Below are 24,906 nucleotides of genomic sequence, written 5' to 3'. Positions count from 1 at the left end.
ATATTTAGGGTGAAAGAGGGAAACTGGGATTCTGTTTATTTTATAGACTTACCCTATCCTGTATGTATGGATGGATGGATGGATGGATTTATTTATTTATTTATTTATTTATTTATTTATTTTGAGACGGAGTCTTGCTCTGTCACCCAGGCTGGAGTACAGTGACACCATCTCAGCTCACTGCAACCTCTGTCTCTTAGATTCCAGCGATTCTCCTGCCTCAGACTCCCGAGTAGCTGGGATTACAGGTGCACACCAGCACGCCTGGCTAATTTTTTTGTATTTTTAGTAGAGGCGGGTTTTTGCCATGTTGCCCAGGCTGGTCTTGAACTCCTGAGCTCAGGCAATCCACCTGCCTCGGCCTCCCAAAGTGCTAGGATTACAGGCATGAGCCACCGCACCCGGCCCTGCCCTTCTGTTTTTAGCCCCACCTGATCAGCAATTTGAGGTATGTGATTCCTATGATTTCTGAGCTTTTCTGGGGTTCTGTAAAATCAGCTGTCTTGTTTCTAGACCACCTCCCTTTGCCTCATGGTCAGCTTAAAGTTTCAGCTTTCTCTTATCTAGTAAGCAAGTTACCACTCATGTATGTATCTATGAATTCTATCATGTTGTTTTCTTTCTCTGTCATTGCCCTTATGGGTTTATGTCTTTTAGGTAACCTCTTTATTTTCATGTTAGTGAGGCTGTGGAATGAAATGGAGGCAAACATGTATATTCAATCTGTCATATTCAATCAGAAGCCCCCCTCCCTTTTTTGGTTTTTTTTTTTGCTCTTAAAATTTCATTGTAAGAGATACGAGAGGAAAAAATTTCTTCCACTAGGCCTGTAGGGTAGACCTAGATGGAAATGCAACATTTTCCAAATGCAAAGCTTACTGCTAGAGGAACAGAAAACTGGAATCAAGATATCCTGAATGAAATACAGTTTTAAGACCCTAGGCATCAACATTTACAGTAAGTTAGAAATTCACTGTATTAATAGGTTAAAAAATACAGCCAAGATTGCCAACTTTAAAATGAATCTCTAAAATTCATAACAACATGTTGATTGCTATGAGTGGAATAGATAAACTGTCTCAAATCTCAAACATAATCATTGGAAAGAGAAAGTTATGTCCTTGATACATCTAAATTCATTTATAATCTAACTTATTTAGAGAAGAGAAAATCGCTCATTGATTTCTTCTTTCTCAAAAATTCTCCAGGTTGAGGAAATTGCTTTCTATTGTCACTTCTTTTAATTTTCAGGAAAAGAGAGGAGGGGTTAGGTAGAAGTGAGCAGAGAGAAGCAGGTCACAATTTATAGCAGACATCTACTTGGACCTTTGAGTATACTTAGCCAATAAGTATACTCAGCCAGCTGCATGTGGACACAATGTATGAAAATGTCTTTCTCTTCACTCTTACCAGCAGTCTAAAATAATTAAAAATTCCTTAATTCTTATTTAAAATTAGTTTTTTGTACATTTGTAACAAATATAATAATTTTGAAAGATTTAAGCCAACGCAGGTTAAGATTTCTCTTAAAGCTCCATTGCCTGCACTCACTGAATCAACGTTTCATTGCTTTATAGAGGTGCTAAATACCAGCTAGAACAACAGTCATTGCTCAGTTCTGACTGTTAATTTCTGTTTTATTTTGGCATCCTGAATGAGAGAAAAGTTTGGAAAGTCAGGCTTTGTTGAGAAAGAAAATGTCAAACCTTCTCTTCACTTATCAAAACCGATGCTTGGCTATGTAGGCGCCAAGGCCTTGGTCCCCCCGAGGTGCACTGAAAATTACTGACATGAGGCAGATTGATTAATAGGAGAAAAGGTATATACATTTATTTAACGTGAATACATGGAAACCTTCAGGCTGAAGACCTAAAGATACAGAGGAAATTGTTCGTTGGTATGCTTAGCTTCAACAAAGTACGAACAGTCATGTAGAAATACAATCGGACAAAAAGGATCTGATCTAAAGCTGATAGACTGAGTAGGGGAACCCAGCAAGGCCTGTCTGTGTAGATTCTCCTTGACCTCCCTGAGCGCACATTCCTCCTCCTGGGGGTGGGGCAGATCCCTCTCTAGAATGGGGTCAAACAAGGTAGGTCGCGTAATTTCTCTGTGGCCCTTTTTACATAGAAAGATGGAGGGAAATTTGAGTAATATGTTGAGGTTTTGTGGCTAGCCTTGGGGAAGAGGAGTTCTGGTTTCTATGACCTGCCTTGGGGAAGAGTGACTCTAGTTTTGTGGGTAGGCTCAGGGGAGAACAGAACTGAGAGACAGCAGGGCAAGAGAAGATCAAAGGAAAACTTGCTTCTGAGGCTTTTATTTTGGGGTACTTGGCATATGATAGATTAACATCCCTGTTCCTGGGGAGGAGTGCATGGCACTTACAGCTGTAGTATGGAGGAGAAGGAGGAAGATTCTGGAAGTTTAAGGGTAGGGTGAAGACACCCCTAGATCCTTGAGAAAGGACCCCAGCAGGCTGAGTTCTCCACTCCGTTAACAATGGGCCTCCCTATCTTATTAGGGAAAACCAGGTCTACCCACCTTCACTGGCTTTTTATAATGTTAGATTTTTATTGATGTTATTTCATTACAAAAGTCACCTGTTACACAGAGTTTCTAAGGAGGCAATTTTTTTAAAGTACTTTTCATTCAATCAGTAGTCAGAGCTGCAGGCACACAGGCTGCAAGTCAGTGAGTATTGTAAACCCTGCATACTAGTACACTGAATCAATATAGAACTGTTATAGGTTTGGCCAGGCACTGTGGCCCATGTCTTACAATCCCAGCACTTTGGGAGGCTGAGGCAGGTGGATTGCTTGACTTCAGGAATTCGAGACCAACCTGGGCAACATGGCAAAACCGTGTCTCTACCAAAAAAAGAAATGTTATAGATTTAACCTTTTACAAACAAAGTAACTTTTAACATCAAGAGAAAAGACAGGAAAAAGGGTTAACAAACCAGACTAGGGAGAGTAATGAAGACAGATAAAAGAAACACTTCAGCTGAATTAAATTTAAAGGAGTTTAATTGAACAATGAACGATTCAGGATTCAGGCAGCCCCCAAATCACAGCAGATTCACAGAGACTTGTACTTCCACTGGAGTGGAAGATTCACAGAGACCCCAGACTTCCGCCATGTGGTGGAAGAAGATTTATAGATAAAGGAGGGAAAATGACATACAGAACTTGGAAGTGAGGTACAGAATAGCTAGATTGATTACAGCTCGTTGCTTGCCTTATTTGAACACAGTTTGAACACTCGGCAGTGAATGAATGGTTGAAGTATGGCCGCTGGGATTGGCCAAGACTTGGCTATTGTTACAGGCACATATTCTTAAGTTAGGATTTTCAATTTTGTCTGACGATTAAGCTAGGTTGCAGTTCATTCATAAGGACTCAAATATAGAAGTATGGAGTTCTTCTTAAGCCATATTTAGCTTGCTTTAACAAGACAAAAAGAATCTCGGACTGCCGCGGTGGCTCACACGTGTAATCCCAGCACTTTGGGAGGCCGAGACAGGTGGATCTCCTGAGGTCAGGAGTTCAAGACCAGCCTGGCCAACATAGTGAAACCCCGTCTCTACTAAAAATAAAAAAAATTAGCTGGGCGTGGTGATGGGCACCTGTAATCCTAGTTACTCAGGAAGCTGAGGAGGAGTATCGCTTGAACCCAAGGTGGAGGTTGCAGTAAGCCGAAATAATGCCATTGCACTCCAGCCTGGGCAACAAGAGCAGAAACAAGTAAACAAACAAACAAAAACCCCTCTTTTTATGAGGCTGCCACTATGCTAAGTACTTTACATAAATTATCTCTTTATTTTTTCACAGTGTCCTATGAGAGACACTGTTTCACACAGAGTTAACAGACATTACAAGAAGATTAATATCTGTTCACTTGACCTGTTAGTAAGTGGTAGAGCCAGCATAGGAACCAAGACCCAGCTGTCCATGTTCTTAGTGTCTCTGCAAGGCTGCCTCACCCCGTGTCCCTCCACTCGCCTCCTGCACTCCTCCAGTCCCTTCTGCTATCCTTGTCTCCTCCCCAAGCCCTAGAGAGTAAACTCGATAACTAACCATTTACATTAGTTTAGAGGGAGAGCAACTGCAGTATACTTGAGACTCATTTATGCTGCATTGTTACTTCAATCAGGCACTTGAATTCTTAAAATGTTATTGAGGTGTAATTCATATATCTTAACATTCACCCATTTAAAGAATACAGTTCAATGACTTTTCATGTTTACTGAGTTGTGCAACCATCCCCATAATCCAGTTTTAGAATATTTTCCTCAACCCAATAAATTCCCTCATGCTGATTTACAGTATTCATGTTCCCAACTTCAGCCCCAGCCAAATACTAATTTTTTTGACTCTATAGATTTTTTCTTTCTTTCTCTTTCTTTCTTTTTTTGTTTCTCTTTCTTTTCTTTTCCTTCTTCCTTCCTTTCTTTTCTCTTTTTTCTCTCCTTCCTTCCTTCCTTTCTTCCTTCCTTCCATCATTCCCTTCTCTTTCTCCCCCTCCCTCCTTCCCTTTCTCCCTCTCTCTCTCTCTCTCTTTCTTTCTTCAGGGTCTCACTCTGTCACCCGGCCTGGAGCACAGGTACAGGATCGCAGCTCACTGCAGCCTTGATCTGCCTGGGTTCAGTGATCCTCTCACCTCAGCCTCCTGAGTAGTTGGGACTACATGTGCATACCACCGTGCCTGCCAAAACATTTTCTATTTTCTGTGGAGACAAGTTTTATCATGTTGCCCAGGCTACTCTCAAACTCCTGGGCTCAAGCAATCCACCTGCCTGGACCTCCAAAAATGCTGGGATTGCAGATACGAGCCACCATGTCCAGCCTAGATTTGTCTTTTTAAGAGAAGTGAAATCATACAGTATGTAACATTTTGTGTCTGGCTTCTTTCACTTAGCACAATTACTACTGAGCTGTTGTAGCAGTTTCAGCTCATTCCTTTTAATTGCTGAGCAGTATTCTATTGCGGATATACCACATTTCATCTATCCAAATGATTAACAAAAGATAGTTGATGGACATTTGGGTTGCTTCCACTTTTTGGCTATTACAAATAATGCTGCTATGAACATTGGTGTGTGAGTCTCTGTGTGGACACATATTTTCATTTTTCTTGAATAAATATCCATATACTGGGTCATATGATAAGTTTATGTTTAACTTTTTAAGAAACAGCCTCATTGCATTTAAACCTGATATATGAATGTGAATTTTAAAGTCTTTTTCCTTAACTAAGCAAACATCAGTAAGCAATGGAGAGGTTCATAAAGTTGAAGGGATAGTGGGCTGTCACTAAAGGGAATTTTAGTGAACTATGATTTCTTTCTTAGAGGATTTTTGTAAAGTGTTAGTCCATTTTCACACTGCTATAAAGAATTACCTGAGACTGGGTAATTCATAAAGAAAAGAGGTTTAGTTGACTCACAGCTCCAAATGATTGGGGAGGCCTCAGGAAACTTACAATCATGATGGAAGGCAAAGGGTAGGCAATCATGTATTACATGACGGCAGGAGAGAGAGAGGAGGGAAGTGCCACACTTTTAAACCATCAGATATTGTGAAAACTCACTCACTAACACAAGAACAGCAAGGGGGAAACCTGTCCCCATGATCCAATCACCTCCCCCCAGGCCCCTCCTCTGACGCAGATGAGGGGATTACATTTATTTATTTATTTAGACAGAGTCTCACTCTGTCTGCTCACTTGACCTGTTAGTAAGTGGTAGAGCCAGCATAGGAACCAAGATCTGGCTGTCCAAGGAGTGCAGGGGCACGATCTGCAACCTCTCTGCAACCTCTGTGTCCTGGGTTCAAGCGATTTTCCTGGCTCAGCCTCCAGAGTAGCTGGGACTACAGGTGCACAACACCATACTCAGCTTTTTTTGTTTTTTTCTTTCTAGTAGACACAGGGTTTCACCATGTTGGCCAGGCTAGCCTTGAACTCCTGACCTCAGGGGATCCACCCACCTCAGCCTCCCAAAGTGCTGGGATTACAGGTGTGAGCCACCCTACCCAGCCCACAAAGTTTTAAAGACTAAATTGCAATGTTTATAAGTTGGTCATGCATTCTCCATTTTACCCACTTGGTGTTGATTAACATAACAAAGAGGATTCACACTATCTGATTTCAAAACTTCTGTCAAGTCACAGCAATTAAGACAGTGTGGTATTTGGTGAATGTGTAGATCAATGGAAATGAATAGAGAGACCAGAAATAGACCCACTCTTACATGGTCATTTGTATTTTGATGACAGTGCAAAGGCAATTTAATGGAGGAAAAAACAGCCTTTTCAAGAAATGGTATGAGAACTATTGGACACTTATATGCAAAAAAACTTTACAAAAACTAAAAACACTTCTCTTCAAAAACACTGTTAAGGAAAGGAAAAGAAAGCCATAGGCTGGAATTAAATATTTGCAAAACACATATCTCCTAGAGAACTGGTAACCACATTACATATAGAAAGATTTCTTTTTTAAAACCCTCAATAATAAAGAAACAAATAGGCTGGGCATGGCTGCTCACACCTGTAATCCCAGCACTTTGGGAGGCTGAGGCCGGTGGATTACCTGAGGTCAGGAGTTCGAGACCAGGCTGGCCAGCATGGCTAAACCGCATATCTACTAAAAATAAACACACACAAAAATATTAGCTGGCCAGTGTTGCCAGTGCCTGTAATCCCAGCTGCTTGGGAGGCTGAGGCAAGAGAATCACTTGAACCCAAGAGGCAGAGGTTGCAGCAAGCTGAGATCACGCCATTGCACTCCATCCAGACTGGGTGATGGAGTGAGACCCTGTCTTAAAAAAAAAAAAAAAAGAAAGAAAGAAAGACAATAAGAAAATGGGCAAAAAAATTGAACATACGCTATACCAAAGATCATATACAGATGGCAAATAAGCACATTAAAAGATGCTAAGCATCGTTGGACATTAGGGAAATGCAAATTGAAATCATAATGTGCTACCACTGCATCTATTAGAATGGCTTACTCAAAAAAAGAGTAACAAAAACAACTTTCCACATCAAGCACCAATGAAAATGCAAAGCAACTTAACATTTTGTGTATTTGGTGGGAATGCAAAATGTCATAGCCCTTTGGAAAACAGTTTGGAATTTTCTAAAAAGTTAAACAAAGTTACCATATAACACAGAAATCCCACTCTTAGATATTTATCCAAGAGAAATAAAAACTTATGTTAACACAGAAAATTGTACATCAATGTTTCTAGCTGTTTTATTTATAATCACCAAAAACTGGAAACAAAACTAATGTCTGTCAGTTGCTGAGTGGGTATAGAAACTGGGGATGCTATTCAGCAATAAAAAAGAACGGATTTACTACTAATAAGCATTAATAGATGAATCACAAATGCATTATGAAAAGCAAAAGAACCCAGATCTAAAAAGTTATATATTATTTTATTCCAGTTATATGACATTCTCAAAAAGGCAAAATCAAAGAAAAAAGACTTGTGTTTACTGCGGATTAAAAGCGGGGCAAGACGTGGAAAACCAAGGAGCATTTGACTTTTTTTTTTTTACAGCATCTCACTCTGTTGCCAGACTGGAGTGCAGTGGCGTGATCTCGGTTTACTGCCAACTTTGCCTCCGGGATTCAAGCGATTCTCCTGCCTCAGCCTCCCGAGTACTCAGCCTCTGGAGTGGCTGGGACTACAGGTGCACGCCACCATGTCCAGGTAGTTTTTGTATTTTAGTAGGGATAGGGTTTCACCCTGTTGACCTCGATCTCTTGACCTGCCTGCCTTGGTCTCCCAAAGTGCTGGGATTACAGGCATAAGCCACCATGCCTGGCTGAGAGTTTGGGTAGAGTACACTATTCTGTCCTGAATGAGGTGATACTTATGACTGTATGTGTTGAAACTCATAGGATTTTACGCTGGAAATGATGAATTCTACTATGTGTAAATTACACCCCAATAAGCCTGAAAGAAAAGCCAATAGGACCACTTTTTACATTAGCACTTACAACATAATAACCTAAGCAAAGCTAAAAATATGAAGAAAGTTTCCCTTTCTTTGACTAATTATTAAGGATTCAATATGAGAAAAGGCACCTTACCAAATTTAGCTTGTATAGAATACACTCAAAATTGTGGAGTATTCCTTTAGCACAAATCTAAATAAAGTGTTTCGGGTCATATTTATAGGCATGCTCACATTTTTACCTCTCTAATATAGCTGTTAAGAATATGATATCTTTTCAGTTTTCACTTCAACTATGAGCATTTTTTATTTAAATTTTCTGGTGCGCATACAATATAAATTCTGTTGCATCACATTACACCTTTTGTTGTTTCTGACTGCAGCACTTGTAAATCATGTTTAATTTTGTTTGCCCAGAATAATGATGAAATGCTAAAAAATACATATTCTATTCATACTTCACACCCTTATAGTAACAGAAGGGTCTTAATGCACTTCTGTCCTCTGAGGTAGCTTGTGGTAAAATAGGAGAAACATTATGAATAATTAAAAATATGATATTTACTCCAGGAGAAAGATAAATCTTTGAAAAATCTCTGCCGGCAGAAAGCTTCACAATCAGGTACCATATCCTTACAAATAAATTGCCAGTCTTTTCAGGTGTCAAGGGATTTCACAGTCAGATGTTAATGAGATAAAGATGCTCAACTTGATCATGAAGGGTGATAAGAATGAAGTCTGAGTTGCTTCTTGTTAATTCCCATCATTCTTCATTGTTAGCTAACAAGTAGGTAGCAGATGCCAGCACTGTGCCAAATGTACAGCTACAAAAGGACAGATCCTGGACTGAAGAACTTATTCTGAAAACTTTGATTTCAAAATATTCAGACTTTAGGCAATTAACTGAGTTTCTCCTCATCATAAAGACAGATCTCCATGTCTTTTTTGTAATTGGCCATTTGACCTATTTTTGTTTTACATATTATTACAGAAAAACTTCTCTATTCTCTAAGTGAGCAATTAAGGTCAATTAAAAATAAAAATAAAAAAAAAGAAGAAGAAGTGGTCTGTTAGTCAGTCTGTCCAATCAATGGATACGGTGTTTGGCTGGGATTCAGTAAACCTGGGTTCCAGCTCCACTGTGACATTAACTAGTGTGGCTCTGGATAAGTCCACTTGCCTAGGGCCTCAGTTTTCTTATGTGTACAAAGATGCATTTGAATTCAGTAATCTCTAAAATCAACTGTAGCTCTAAAACCATTGCTGATTCTTAATGCACCATCAATTTTTAAATTACTTGAAAACAATGTCTAAACCTATATTACATATAATTAAATCCTTGGTAATTCAGAAAGCATTTCAAAACACTGCATACTTTATAGAGTCATTACTGTGAACAACCTAGCAAAGTTCTAGTTAAATAGAAGTTTCACGCTAATGGAATCCTCATTAGATTCACTTTTACAAGTGTTTTTCACAAATATAAAATTCTAATTGTAATGAAAAATTTGCCTTCATTTTACAAAATAAAGCCCAATTCAGTAATTAACCAGTAAAGAAAGGATGTAACTCACTTCAACATGGGTTGACGTAGTTCACACAGAGCATTATGACATTGTCAACCAGCCCAGATTCTTTCATATGGAATGCAGACTATCAACTGGAATTTATTTTAAAAAATTGGAAAAGAGAGGGTATTTGAGTACAAGGGTGCAATCTCAGCTCACTGCAACCTCCACCTCCCAGGTTCGAGCAATTCTCCTGCCTTAGCCTCCAGAGTAGCTGCAACTACAGGTGTGCACCACCATGCCCTGCTAATTTTTGTATTTTTGTGTAGAGACAGGGTTTTGCCTTGTTGCCCAGGCTGGACTCGAAGTCCTGGACTCAAGCAATTCGTGTACCTTGGCCTCCCAAAGTGCTGGGATTACAGGTGTGAGCCACCGTGGGCAGCCCTCAGACTTTTAATATGGTGAATTGATTTAGAAGCCAACAAATTGATTTAAAAAAAAGCAGTGAATACAGTTAACCTCCTTTTGTTAACTGAAATTTGTGCAATTTGGATAAGTACCAAGTTTATATTTCCTTCCCCCATGTCTTCCTTTATCTCAGCCTTTCTTCCCTCAAACATTTATTGAGTGATTATTACACCAGACTCTGTAATCTCCTGATATTAAAAAACATATCAAACAAAAATCCCTGCCATTAAGGAGGGTCACAGTCTATGAGGCACAACTATCAAAAATGGGCCAGGCACAGTGGCTCGCCCTTGTAATCTCAGCACTTTGAGAAGCCAAAGGATCTCTTGAGGCCAGGAGTTTGAGACCAGCCTGGGCAACATAGGGAGATCCCATGTCTACAAAAAATAAAAAAATAATTAGCCAGGCATGGTGGCTCATGCCTGTAGTCTTAGCTACTTGAGAGGTTGAGGCTGGAAGATCCCTTGAGCCTGGGAGGTCGAGGCTACAGCGAGCGGTGAGTGCACCGCTGCCCTCCAGCCTAAGGAGTAGAGGAAAATTTCTATCAAAAAATCACAATAATGTGACAATTTAGTGATAAAGATGTATACAAATGTTACTAGAGGAGAATTTACTTACTTTGGCACTGTCTCTCACACACACACACACGTTTGTGCAAAATGATCATTCCATATCAAATTTCAAATAAAACCTTTGAACCATTCTTAAGCATTTCTGAAGCACTAGGTTTACATATAAATAGCATCATAATTCATTTGTTATTGAAAGCAGGTATGAATTTATACTTTTAGAAATCCTATGCTTTTATACTTGTCATTAGTAGGAGAAATGGGAAAGAAGCACAACCACACCTAAGAACTATTTTAGATAGAATGGTCATCTGGTTTTGGTGAAAATGAAGAGAGGAGGCATTTTTCACATATCCTGGCTAGGCGCAGAAATTAGTGCAACCTTTCTGGAGGCATGATAGCATGATTTGTCAGAAGGCTTAAATAGGTACATACTTAGATCTAGCAAATTTATCAAAAAAAAAAAGAAAGGCTGAGGAAGAAAGATTCAGCTTTGAGTGCATACACATTCAGGACTGTTATGTCTTTTGGGTGAATTGACCCTTTTATTGTAATGTCCCGATTTATTCCCAAGCACTGTGGACAGTAATATTCTGAAAGTCAGTTAATGGAAGGATACAAATAAATGAAACACCTGTGATAAGCAGTGGAAGTCTAGAAAATATTTTCATTAACTTACTCTTGGAAGCAGTTTATTGGATTCTGCTTGAGCCTGAGCAGGTACATGTCAGTGATAACCTGTATTTGTAGAAATTCCTTTCTACTGTTAATAGTCTGAGATGCATGACACCTAATTAGGCATGAAACAAACAACACTAAACTTTACACATTTTTCATAATCATATTAGGGGTTTATTGCCATATAAGTTGTTTATGTAAAATCTATATGATTTATTGCATAATCCCGTTAGATACATTTTATTGTTTTCCTGTGGTTTTGTGCTTTGCCTTAATATTATGTTTGAGCACCCCTTGGAGTTTATATTAGAGCATTTAAAACTCATCAGTACTAAATAACCAAGCAGCATGCTTAATACAAGAGAGAAACAAAGCTACATTGGTGTCTTTAGATCAAGTCTTTCTTACCTGATTATCTGGATATTCCGATGAGAATTAATTGAGCTTAAGGTTGTGCTGACACCTTGTGTCTAAATATATTTGAGAGAAATTTTGCAAAGTTGAAAGAATTCAGACATGAAACCAAATGTGTAGCTCTATGTACTTCACCATTCCTATGGTTTAAATGTTTTTCTTGATTAGACTCAATCACCCATTTCACTTTCCATTTGCTCCCATACTATGTGCTATTTTTTGGTGTTGCAGTATAAAAAAAATTTATGCTCCATCGGGTGCAGTGGCTCACACCTATAATCCCAGCACTTTGGGAGGACAACGTAGGTAGATCACCTGAGGTCAGGAGTTTGAGGCCAGCCTGGCCAAATTGGTAAAACACCATCTCTACTAAAAATTCAAAAATTAGCCAGGCATGGTGGCGGGCACCTGTAATCTCAGCTACTTGGGCAGCTGAGGCAGGAGAATCACTTGAACCTAAGAGGCAGAAGTTGCAGTGAGCCAAGACCATGCCACTGCACTCCAACCTAGGAGACTGAGTGAGATTTCATCTCAAAAACAACAATAACAGCAACAAATTATGTTCCAATTAATGTAATTACATTATAAAATCAATACCCCATCATCTTAGTAAGAAGATCTCTTGAAAACAAAAGCATTACAATTTTTTTTTTTCTTTGAGATGGAGTTTCAAAAAACACTTGTTGCCCAGGCTGGAGTACAATGGTGTGATCTTGGCTCACTGCAACCTCCGCCTCTCGGGTTCAAGTGGTTCTCCTGCCTCAGCCTCCTGAGTAACTGGGATTACAGGCATGTGCCACCATGCCCAGCTAATTTTATAGTTTTAGTAGAGATGGGTTTCTCCATGTTGGTTTGGCTGGTATTGAACTCCCGACCTCAGGTGATCCGCCCACCTCAGCCCACCTCATCCTCTCAGAGTGCTAGGATTACAGGCGTGAGCCACCATGCCTGGGCAGGAAATAACCATTTTAAATGTTTATCTGTTGGTTTAGAAACTCATTGAAAGTAGAAACCACATCTTTTATTGTAATTATGTATAAAATTTAGCAAAGTTTTATATGTACATAGTTACTTTCATAAAAAGAATTTTTTAAAAACCTAATATTTACTGAACACTTACTATATGCTGGATGCTTGTCAATGTATTTTACAAACTTTATCCTATACTAAACAAGATTCATCACAGAACCGTCATGTGCAGGTTCCACTCATCAGTCCTCTGTCAGGCACCAGAACTTGCATGTGCAGTTTCCACTCATCAGTCCTCTGTCAGGAACCAGAACCTGCATGTACTTTTCTGCCACATTTTGAGCCAGCCTAGAAGAATCAAAGAGAACTGACCCATCCTGTTTGAAGTCATTGACACTGCCTAAATCTTTGATGAGGACTCTGTTCTCTAAATATTCTTGAAAATACACACACACACACACACACACACACACACACACACACACACACGTACATATATAGATACATACTTATATAGATACATACATAGATACATATATATAAATACATATTTATATGTGTGTGTGTATCTGCAACTTGTACTTTTCTGTATGTAGAGGGAGAATGTCTGGGTCCTTCTGGAAGTTCAACTTTACACCTATTACCCACTTGATGCCCTCTTTCAAGATCATTGGTTGTTGGCTGAATTCAGCAGAGCTCTGTCAATGTCACTGTGTCACTGAATTAATTGATCACATGGTCAATAGCTCATGTGATGAAAGCTAGACTACTCTCTGTTTTGTTATACTGAGACAGTTTTCTACAACAAAGTATCTTGTGCTCTGAAGAATAAGTCAATGATACGGATGATTCAATGATACGGATCTTTTAGTTCATAATTACATAGATACATTTGCCCCAAGAGGAGATCAAGCATCAAAGAAAATTGGTTTGGGATGAATTCCTTTGCCAGCTGTCGGATGCAGTAGCCCTTCCATTAAACTTTAGGTCTTGGTGCTGAGTCTGGCTTGTGGGTCCAAGCAAAACTCTATTAGTCAAATGCAGAAAACAGAACCTACTCTTGCTATTGAATGCTTGAAAAAAACTGAAGGAAGAAACTCTAAGCTAGTTTAGGAATGACTACCAAATTTACTACAAACTTGTGGCCATTGGACCTCCAGCCTCTGCATGGTCAAGAGATTGTAGAATCAGGAATCTTTTGTGCTACATCTTTTGACTGTAGAATCACTCTACAGTCAAATTGCATTGTGACAATCAAGAAGCTACCAACCCAATGGCAATGCTGCCTGTAGTAGTTTTCTGTTGCTATTTACTGTGGTCTGAATGTTTTCAATCTCTTTAAAATTTACACATTGAAACATTATCCTCAATGTGATAGTATGAGAAGGCTTCTGGGAGGTGATTCACTCATGAAGGTTCTCCCTTCACGAATGGGACTAGTGCCCTTATAAAAGAGACCCCAGAGAGCTAGTTGGCCCCTTCTACTGTGTAAGGATGCAGTGAGAAGGTACCAGCCTTGAGGAAGCAGGCCCTCACCAGACATCTCCAGTACCTTGATCTTGGATTTCCCAGTCTCCAGAACCATGAGAAATAAATGTCTGTTATCTAGGCTAAGATATTTTGCTATAGCAGCTTGAACAGACTAAGACACTATGTACTGAAGTGCCACAAACTTCGTGGCTTAAAGCAACACCCATTTGTTTTCTTACAGTTCTGTAAATCAGAAGTCAAGGCACAGCTCAACTGGGTTCTCTGCTCAGGGTCTTGCCAGGCTGAAATCAAAGTGTCATCTGAGACAATAATCTCATCTGAGGCTCAAGGTCTCTTCCAAGCTCACTGGCTGATGGCAAGAGTTCAGCTTCTTGAAGTTGCAGGGCCGAGGTTCCTACTCGATTGCTGACTCTTAATCTGAGCTGTTCTCAGCTCTAGAGACTGCCCGCCGTTCCCTGCCACAAGGCAGTTTGTTCCTTCAAGGTCAGCAGGAGAATGTCTCTCTCACTTCTTTTAGGGACTCACCTGATTATCATGTCAGGCTCATGCAAGATAATATCCATAACTTAAAGGCAACTGAAGAACTTCAATTACTTCTGCAAAACACTCCATAGCAGCACCTAGATTGGTGTCTTATTCAATAACTGGGATACAGTGTGTACACCAGGGAGAGGGCATCTTAGAGGTCATCTTAGAATTCTGCCTACCACTGCATAGCACTAAAATAGCACACTACTATTTTAGACACCAACTGTAGAACCTCTGTCTCTGCAATATTGTAGACCAGAAAAAGAGAGGCCCCATGCCTTGTCTTTCCACTTACTAAACTTGCTTCACACCTCTAAACCCAACTGCAAGAGAGTGGAGGAAAAGCTTTTAGCTTTCTAACCTCTGTAGTGATAAAATGAAGCTGAAATGGATGTGGAGGAAACCAATTCTTGCTATCTACAATATCCCTTATGATCAATTTAAGATGGTTGCAGACTCTTTGCTACTTCTCTCATGAAGAGATGAAGTCAAATTTTACTCCCTTTGAATCTGGGCTGGCTATGGTAACTTGCCTGACAAACAGAATGTGGCAGAAGTGACAGTCTAGGACTTCTGAAGCTAGATCATAAGAAGCCTTGCAGCGTCTGTGCAGGCCCCTGGTTATACTCATTCTTGGAGCACTGAGCTACTGATTTAATGTGGCTCAGGGCTCCAAGAAATGTTATTCTGTGAACAGGAAGTGAGCTATATCGAAGGGTTCAGAATCATACTGCAAGAACCCTCAGTGTAGCTCATTTCCTATTCAAGCACCCAGTCATTCGAGTCATAACAGCTGAGGCCCCGGACATTGCGGGGCAGAGGTGAATCATCTCCATTGTTCAGTGCCTGAATTCCAGACCTATGGATTTGTGAGAAAAAAAAAAAAAAAAAAAAAAAAAATATATATATATATATATATATATATATTGTTTTGAGTAGTTATTTATACAGCATAGATAACTGGAACAGAATTTGGTGCCAAGAGTGAGTGCTACCTTAAGAAAATTTAAAACATGATATTAGTTTTGTGACTAGGTGGCAGGTGGAAACTGGGCCTGAAAAAGACTATTTGTGGCTGGGTGTGGTGGCTCATGCCTGTAATCCCAGCACTTGGGAGGCTGAGGCAGGTGGATCACCTGAGGTCAGGAGTTCGAGACCAGCCTGACCAACATGGAGAAACCCTGCCTCTACTGAAAATACAAAATTAGCTGGGTGTGGCAACTCATGCCTGTAATCCCAGCTACTCGTGAGGCTGAGGCAGGAGAATTGCTTGAACCTGGGAGGTGGAGGTTGAGGTGAGCCAAAATTGCACCATTGCACTCTAGCCTGGCCAAAAAGAGTGAACTGTGTCTCAAAAAAAAAAAAAAAAGAAAGAAAGAAAGATTATTTGTGAAATTCGTAATGGCCTTATGAGTGACACCTTGGAGGATAGCGAGGAAATCAAAGGCTGGAAGAAAGGGCATGTGAGATATGTCCTAGTGGAACAGTTAGTCAAACTGCTGCTTGGAGTCATGTGGGAAAGAAAGGTCTTGAGGTTCTTGCTAAATAGATTTTCAGGCAGAATGCTGAAATTGCTACTTGTTTTTTTCTAATAATTTTATTATTTCTACAATAAAATATGAGAAGTGAGGAAAAAATTAAGATGGAACTCTTCATTTTTTTTTTTTTAGAACTTATAGGACATGTTAAGAAGGCACAATTTGTTGCATTTGAAAATAAAAGCCCCCCCCACCCCCATCTCTTTCAGCAAAATATTATCAAAGTAAGAAATGGCTTCAGAGCAAAGGAACTATTGATATGGGTCTGGTTGGGTTTCATAAATATTATAGACGAGTGGCTGCCACAAACCTTTGATTCTGTCCTCCCTTTTTTGAATGGCTGTGTTGAATGCAATTACTCTATCCCTGTGTCACTGTTGGATATTGGGTTTATAGGCAAGGCAGATAACTTGCATCTTCATTTCACGGTCTTCCGATCAAGAGGAACCATCCTTAAGGAACTACATCAAGGAGCCTCATCCCGATTTATATAAGGAGATGCTGGCCTTTGGACTAACACTGAAATGGGATGAGACTTTTGGGAACCTTGGAGGCGGTAGGCATATTTCGCATGCAGGATGAATGTAAATGATTGGTGGGCAGAGGACAAACTGGAAAGAAGGACAAACAAAGGAAGACTGAAGATGGCTACATATTTGTTGCTATTCCTCCCCCCAGTAGGTGAAGTCTAATTTTCTTTCCCTTGAATCTGGCTGGTCTTCATGACACATTTGACCAATAGGACGTGGCAGAAGTGATGTTCTGAATTTCTGAGGCTAGGTCATAAGAGGCTTGGAGCTTTCACCCAGGCCTCATAGAGCACTCACTCTTAGAGTTCTGACTGCCATGCAAGATGTCTGACAATGGTAAGGCTGCCATGTTTTGAGGATGCTCAAGCTAGCCATGTAGAGAGGCTGTGTATGAGAGAGAGGGGTTTGGGTGGCTGGATAGCTTCAGGTGCTCCAGCACTGAAGTACTGGGACTATCTCACCTGAGACCCCAGATATCATGGAGCATAGAAGAGCTATTCTCTTCTCACCTATCTCAATTCCTGACTCACAGATTAATAAGCAAAATAAATTATTGTTTTTGTTTCAAGCCACTAAATTTGGGAGTGTTTATTATTTATCAATAAATAATTCAATCATCCCTCTTCCCTCTTAGGGACCTTGTTGCCATATCCTGGGATTCAGGATCAGACTTGGTTTGATCCTACTCCAGTTCATCAGAAATGTTATTTTGTTAAACCTCACTGGATGGTAGAGTTATAGTCTCACCTCTCCTTCTATTAAAGGGGGTCTCTTTAGTCCATTTGCAAATCAGTAGATGTAAAGTGATACAACGGAAATTAAGCTGACTGAACCCACACTTTAGTATCTCTGAACTTCATCTCAGCCCAAAGAAGATTCTAGCAATGCCAAGGGTAAAGAGAAGTTCCTGCCCAAATAAAATGTCTTGTTATACAAATATATTTAATGAACACATGAATTACTGAAGCAATTTTTAAACAATAGACAATGCATAATAAATATTTGGGGCTGTAATAAACATTAAAGCCACACAACAGTTTTTAGACTTCCCAGGGCCACACACTCGTTCAAAGCCTGAAGATGTTTGAGAGTAGATCTGGAACCTTAAATTTCTAGGTAACATCAGTATTTCTAGGCGACGTTAGTATTTTCTTCTGAAATAGCCCCAAGCATAGGCTATTTCAGAAGAAACATGCAGAGTGGCATTTTAAGAGGAAGGAACCAGGAAGGGTGTTTCTGCAATGTTGAGAAAAACTGATACATAGATCCAGTTATGAGTTACTCAGTGGGCCATAAGGGTAAAGCTAATTGATATTTGGGGTGCCTTAGAATGCATGTGTGAGGATAAGGCCTGAAAAATATGTATTTGTACTATGCCTCCCTCCCCAGATAATTCCTAAGCATATGAAAGTTTGAGAACCACTGATATGAGAAAAGAGAAACATGAGTCTTTTTCCTTCTCTCCATTCACCCCCTAGCCTTCCAAATGCTATTTGAGACATTTCACTCTGTTTATGTCAACAACAAAATCAAATTCAAAGAGAGAATCGGAAACAGCGGAACAAAGCCTGGGTATAGTGACAATGAGAAGGCAATGATGACTATCCACTAATGGGTTTCAAGACTAAAATCCCTGTATTATCCAAACGATAGTTTTGTCTTCTGTACCTCAAGACCTAGGCACATTTCTCTCATTTCTGTTGTACCTGGCATTACTTCAGTTAGGGTTTTATTTTCATACCATGAACTCCCATTTGACATCTTGAAATATAGCTCTGTGACTCATGTATTATTTCACCCAAAGGTTTCTATGAAATATGCATTTTCACTTAATATTAATATTGCTGCATTCAGAGCTCCAATGAATCCAATTTGGCAGGCATTTTATTTCAATACTACCATATGGAGCAATTTCCTCTTCAAGACATTTCACTCTGTGGCTGTCAAAAAAAGACCCATTTAGAACAAAATCAAAATCAAGAGGGAATCAGCAATAACTTTATTGGGAAAAAGTGATTGTGTTTGTAGTGGGAACAAGAAGGCCAGATGGCCATCCATTTATGGATTCCAAGAAAAAAAGACTAAAAAGCTTTGAATAATATGAATAATCAAGTCCATTTTCACCTTTTAAGATTTCCTATGGACTACTGATAATTTATACACTGTGAAATAATGTTTCTTAACTAGAAAATGTTCCCAATAACAAAATAGAGTCAACCAAAGTTCAGTGACAAGAGAAGACCATTTGACTTTGAAGAATACGTTAATGTTTAAAACTAGAAGGGAAGGCCAGGCATGGTGGCTTATACCTGTAATCCCAGCACTTTGGGAGGCCGAGGTGGGTGGATCACCTGTGGTCAGGAGTTCGAGACCAACCTGGCCAACATGGCAAAACCCTGCCTCCACTAAAAATACAAAAATCAGTCAGGTGCAGTGGCCCATGCCTGTAATCCCAGCTACTTGGGAGGCTGAGGCAAAAGAATCACTTGAACCCAGGAGGCAGAGGTTGCAGTGAACTGAGATTGTGCCACTGCACTCCAGCCTTGAGACTCCGTCTTAACAACAGAATGAGACTCTGTCTCAAAAACAAAAAAACAACCAAACAAAAAAACGAGATAAAACTAGGAGGGGAGGCTGAGGATGTCTCATGTAATAGAATTAGGAAGAAATTCTTCTGCCATTTTTTTCTTTAAAATCATACTTAAGCTATTTTCTTAAAAAAAGTGTAAACCTTTCTATGATTATATTTGCAAATCCAGTATTGAAAATGTTGTGTGTTTCCTTCCTTCTGCAATTGGGGTAGAGTGACACTGGATAGCAGCGAGGCCTTGAGAATAGCCACATGGTCCCCACTGAAGGCTGTCATTCTAGGCATGTTTATTTGACATGCAACTGTGCTATTTTTTCTTTTAATATCTATTTTAAAAGTTGAACCTGTGTTACTGACATGATTTAAAATGTTATACCTGTATATTAAGCATGTAAAGAGACATCCAAGTAAAACCCGCTAATTTGTCACTAATACATAACTCATCACTTACAAATCAACTTTGAGTGGGAAGTTTTTTAGTGACTCACTCTCCTTCCCTTATGTTGAAGTCAAAAGCCTGATTCAGGCTGAGTACAGTGCTCCAGAATATCTGCAAGCTGCCTGGGCATTTACCTCCCTGTGCTGTTTTCTTCTATAGCCAGTGTGCCATGAGCTCTTAGCAAATCAGATTATTCATCTCCAACTGGTCCCAACCAATGAGATTAAATTATTATCACTGATATTTCCATGTGTTATTTATTGATTTATTTATTTATTTTGCCTTTTCCCCTATAAATAGCTGGGGGCAGGGGAGCGACAAGAATATATATATATATTCAGTAATTGATGGTTTATTTATAGTTAAAATGTTTCAAAAGGAGCATCTTTCTATATCTGTGGACTATTCCTGATACAATTGGGTGTCTCAAATATAGCAGGGAGGATTATATATTAAATATTTCTCAGGGGTTTTCTTTCTTCCTTTTTTTTCTTTTTTTTGTTTTTTGCTTTTTATTTTAATTTAAATCAGTTTTATTTAAGAATTTCCAACATTGACAACTCTTATAAAAAGCATCCAAGCGCAGGACACAGAACTGCAGCAAACAGCATTCTTATGGGTAGCTAACAGACATTAGAACTTCCACCCTTCTTTGAGACACCTGAGCTCACTGGTGAACTCTGCTTCCAAGTCCTCCTGCAAAGCACACCACAAGCTCAGTCCATGTTCTCAGCCCATCAGCTTCCGTTCACATGACCACACTTACATATCAGTAACAGGAGAGAACACACACCATGCAGCATTCACAGCAGTTGACAAAGGGTAGGGAGAGTACAAGTATCGTTTCACTTAACACATTCAACTAATGTGGGTTATCTAAGAACAAAAACTCACTTAAAGTCTTCCAATAGATGTGGATGTCCTTTGAATGCAAAAAACATTCGTACGTTATTTGCTATCATTGCTCTCTGCACACTCTCTCACCAAAGCCACAGGATTGAGAGACACATCTCGCCAAGTTAAAAAATATCCACGGGCCGGGCGCGCGGTGGCTCACGCCTGTAATCCCAGCACTTTGGGAGGCCGAGGCGGGTGGATCAAGAGGTCAAGAGATCGAGACCATCCTGGTCAACATGGTGAAACCCCGTCTCTACTAAAACTACAAAAAATTAGCTGGGCATGGTGGCGCGTGCCTGTAATCCCAGCTACTCAGGAGGCTGAGGCAGGAGAATCGCCTGAACCCAGGAGGCGGAGGTTGCGGTGAGCTGAGATCGCGCCATTGCACTCCAGCCTGGGTAACAAGAGTGAAACTCTGTCTCAAAAAAAAAAAAAAAAAAAATCCATTATGCACCACCAAGTCTCTGCACGCACTCTCCTTTCCTCGCTCATACTAGCCTTTCATGCCTCGGCATCACCACCAATACCACACAAGGTTTCAAAAGTTCAAACAGCCTTCTGGTTCCATATCACAGCCTTGCGTTCATAGCGCTGATACGGCTCCATGAAATAAAGAGTAGCGGATAAAAATGGGACACCCACCGTCAGAGACGCGGCCTGTGATGCGTGATGACGAATTCTTGAACGAGAAAGCGTGTAGACAGAAGTATTCCTATGGCAGAATATTTACAGCACTGCTTTCAATGAAGTGCTTCTTCCATAAACATTTGAAATGAGATGAACTGCAGAGATTAAATGAAGGCTTCACATTGTACTTTTGCACACGAGGGGAGACAAGTGTTAAAAAACAAAGCAAAAGAACCAAACGCTGTGACACCATGAGCTCCCAAAAGGAGACTTTCTTAAGGAAGAAAATCCATATGGTGGGGTTCAAATTAAAACAAGGAGTAACGAATGTAGTTCTAATCAATGGTTTCCATTTTGAACATGCAAAGAATTCACTTGACAAGTCCAGGGATAACATATTACAGGAGAAACGTTTTGATATCAATTGTAGTGTGTTGGTTTACCAATCAGGCAAACAGCAGTTCACTTTCAACCACTCAATATTTCAACCTTTCATGTAACAAAACTTAGAAAATTCCTTTAGCTCTTCCTTTTTCTAAAGAAAAATGTCAAAAATACTGCTGAATATACTCCACACTGAACAAACCAATTTTGAAAATTCTTAGTACGTATGTATTTTACAATATACTTACCTTGAGTTTAGAAAAATCTGAATTCCCACCATTCTATACCAACCAACCACAAACTGTCTACATTCCCCAGCCAGAAGACTTAGAATCCATGCTCGAGCCAAAGCCTCCATTAAAACCACTGCCCGACCCTGCATTTGATGCCGATCCCCAACCAATTGCTGCACCAGAATTAGAACCACTATAAGAGTTATTTCCAGAACCGAAGGCCTGGTTTGGCTCCCTCTGCATGTTGCCTTGGCTTTGGTTATTACCCGATGGGCCTGACTGGTTCTGCTGGCTGGCTAACATGCCCATCATACCCCAACTGCTCTGTAGCGCTGCCTGGGCTGCAGCCATCATGGCTGGATTAATGCTGAACGCGCCAAAGTTCATCCCACCCATATTACTACCTTGATTGTTTTCCAAACCAGCTCCACTCCCTCTACTATTACCAAATCCACCCTGATTCCCAAAGCCACCTGGATTACCACCAAATCTTCCACTTCTTTCTGTCTATTGCTATTGTGCTTAGGGTTGGCATTGGATATATGAACGCTGATTCCTTTATTGATCAAGTCCTCTCCACAAAGAGATTGCGCAATCTGATCATCTGCAAATGTAACAAAGGCAAAGGCCCTGAACGGCTTGGGGATGAAGACATCCATCACCTCCCCGTACTGGGAGAACTGCCGCAGCTCATCCTCAGTCATGTCCTCTGTACAGTGCCCCACAAACATTTTTCTGCTTCTCAAAGGCTCATCTGCACTTTGCTTAGAATTAGGAAGTTTACAGTCACACCACCGTCCATCTATCATATGCCGCTGTGACATTACTTTCACCTGTGTTTCATATTCCGTAAAACGAACAAATCCAAACCCCTTTGAATGACCAGTCTTAAGATCTTTCTTGACCTGCACCATAAGAACTTCTCCAAAGGTACTAAAATAGTCTTTCAGTCCTTGTTCAGTTGTTTTCCATGGGAGACCCAACACTATTAAATCAGATGTTTTCTGGACTGCTCTTTTCACTTTCACTGCTGATGAAGCATCTGTCTCATCCATTTTTCTTTTGTTATCTTTGGGATAGTTGACAACATACACCAGATTTCCCCAGCCAGCATCGGGGGCATGCAGAATTCCTTCCACCAGCCGGACACCTCTCATACATTGAGACACTGGATTCCTGTAGCGAAGCCCACAAGCCCCTGGAAACTGGGCTGTAACCGTGGACAGCAGCACAGTCCCATCATCTTCCAATGGTATTTCAATGGGCTCATCGTTCTCATCTTCGGTTACCCGAATATATTCAGACATCTTTCACTTTTCCGCTAGGCCGCTGCTGGGAAGCCCGATAGGGACAGCGAGGCAGCGACAGACACAAGCGCAGCCCAGCGACCGTTTCGCTCCCACAAAATCTGTTTTTGTTTTTGAGACAGGTCTCACTATGTCACCCGGGCTGGAATGCAGTGGTGTGATCCTGGATCACTGCAGTCTCGACTTCCTGGGTTCCAATGATCCTCTCATCTCAGCCTCCTGAGTAGCTGCGACCACAGGCACATGCCAGCACACCGGCTAATTTTTGTATTTTTGGTAGAGATGGGGTTTTCCCATGTTTTCCAGGTTGGTCTTGAACTCCTGAGTTCAAGCAATCTGCCTACCTCGGCCTCCCAAAGTGCTGGGATTGCAGATATGAGCCACTGCACATGGCCTAGGGTTTTCTCAAAAGTCCATGTCAATTCTGGTCTCCTTTGGATATAGGATTTAGCAAAAGAGATCCTTAGGACCAACTTTTAAAAGACAACTTGAAATAATTATGCATATAATTAGATTGTTATATGCTCTTGAGTTGTATTCACAAAAATATATATAGGAGTTAATTTTCTTCATAGAAATGTACTGGTGGGAAAACAAGAATCAGACATGCTAATAATGAACGATACCAAGGGCCTCATAATATTTTTATAAGATTGTTTTCAGGTGTTGAAGAGCTTGAGAAATTAGTTATCTCTTGCCAGCCAAATTTAATTCTCCTCAATAGTGATAATCCAATCATTGTAGTTTACAGTCTGAGTAGACAATGCAGTTCAATTACATGTGTAAACTGTGTTAAAGGACTGATAACTAGAATTGCATATAGATTAAAACAGTACTTACAATGATGATGGTTTTGTTCAAAAGATTTTAAAAACTCTTTTGGAATTGAACGCCTCCATGCATTCTCAGTATCTCGATCATGGCACCTTAAAAATGGGTTCGATCATCAGAAATATAAAAATATCATTTGGAATCTAGACTTATGAATAAGATACAGATTAAAACTAAGTAATATCAACAGGACTATGGCAGATTTCATTTCTTAAAGATGGCCACATCCTCATATCACATCTCCTACGTTCCCTCTACTTGTGGCTAGGCAGATCTTTGTGACTGTGTCAATCAACCAAGAATGGAGGAAGTGACACTTTGAGACTTATGTGGCTGGGTCATAGATGCCACACACTTCTGTCTCATTCTCTTGAGATGCTTGTTCCTGGAATCCAGCCACTGTGCTGCAAGGAAACTAACCAGGACAGTTCATGCCTCGGTGTCCCAGCTGACAGCCTTTGTCAAGCCCCAGACAGGTAAGTGAGCCTTCAGATGATTTCACAGTCTACCTGTGGAGTAATTTCCAGTCTGTGAGTTATTTCAGTTGATGCTGCATTGAGCAGAGATGAGGTGTCTCTGTCAAGCTCTGCCCAATTGCAGATCCATGAGTAAAATAAATGACTATTGGTTTTTTAAGCCACTAAGTGTAAGGTGATTTGTTACTCAGAAATAGAGAACTGGAACAGATATTGGTACCTGGAGATGGGGTGCTGTCAAAACAAAAAACCTAAGACATGTGGCATTGGCTTTGGGACTGGATAGTAGGCAAGGTTGGAAGGGCCTCGAGGAGATAAAGTGTTAGCAGAGGCTTAAAGGACCTTGAGGTGGCTGTCAGTGAGGACTGAAGAGAAAGTCAGGAAGTCAGAAAGACTTAAAGTGATATTAAAAAATTTTTTTTTGTTTACTGGAGTGCAGTGGTACAACCACGGTTCACTGTA

General features: G+C 40.2%; 1 pseudogene across 1 annotated transcript; it reads right to left on the bottom strand.

Moving 5' to 3' along the window:
- Nucleotides 1-21,089: 21,089 nt before the first annotated feature.
- Nucleotides 21,090-23,232, bottom strand: LOC116558865 (annotated as a pseudogene). Its single transcript, XR_004272200.1, has one exon. The product of XR_004272200.1 is annotated as a TAR DNA-binding protein 43 pseudogene (transcript).
- Nucleotides 23,233-24,906: the final 1,674 nt, after the last annotated feature.

Source organism: Sapajus apella, unplaced genomic scaffold (genome assembly GCF_009761245.1).
Source record: "Sapajus apella isolate SASKATOON/1434 unplaced genomic scaffold, GSC_monkey_1.0 scaffold22, whole genome shotgun sequence".
NCBI classification, from domain to species: domain Eukaryota; kingdom Metazoa; phylum Chordata; class Mammalia; order Primates; family Cebidae; genus Sapajus; species Sapajus apella.
This window is presented reverse-complemented; position numbering and strand designations above follow the sequence as displayed.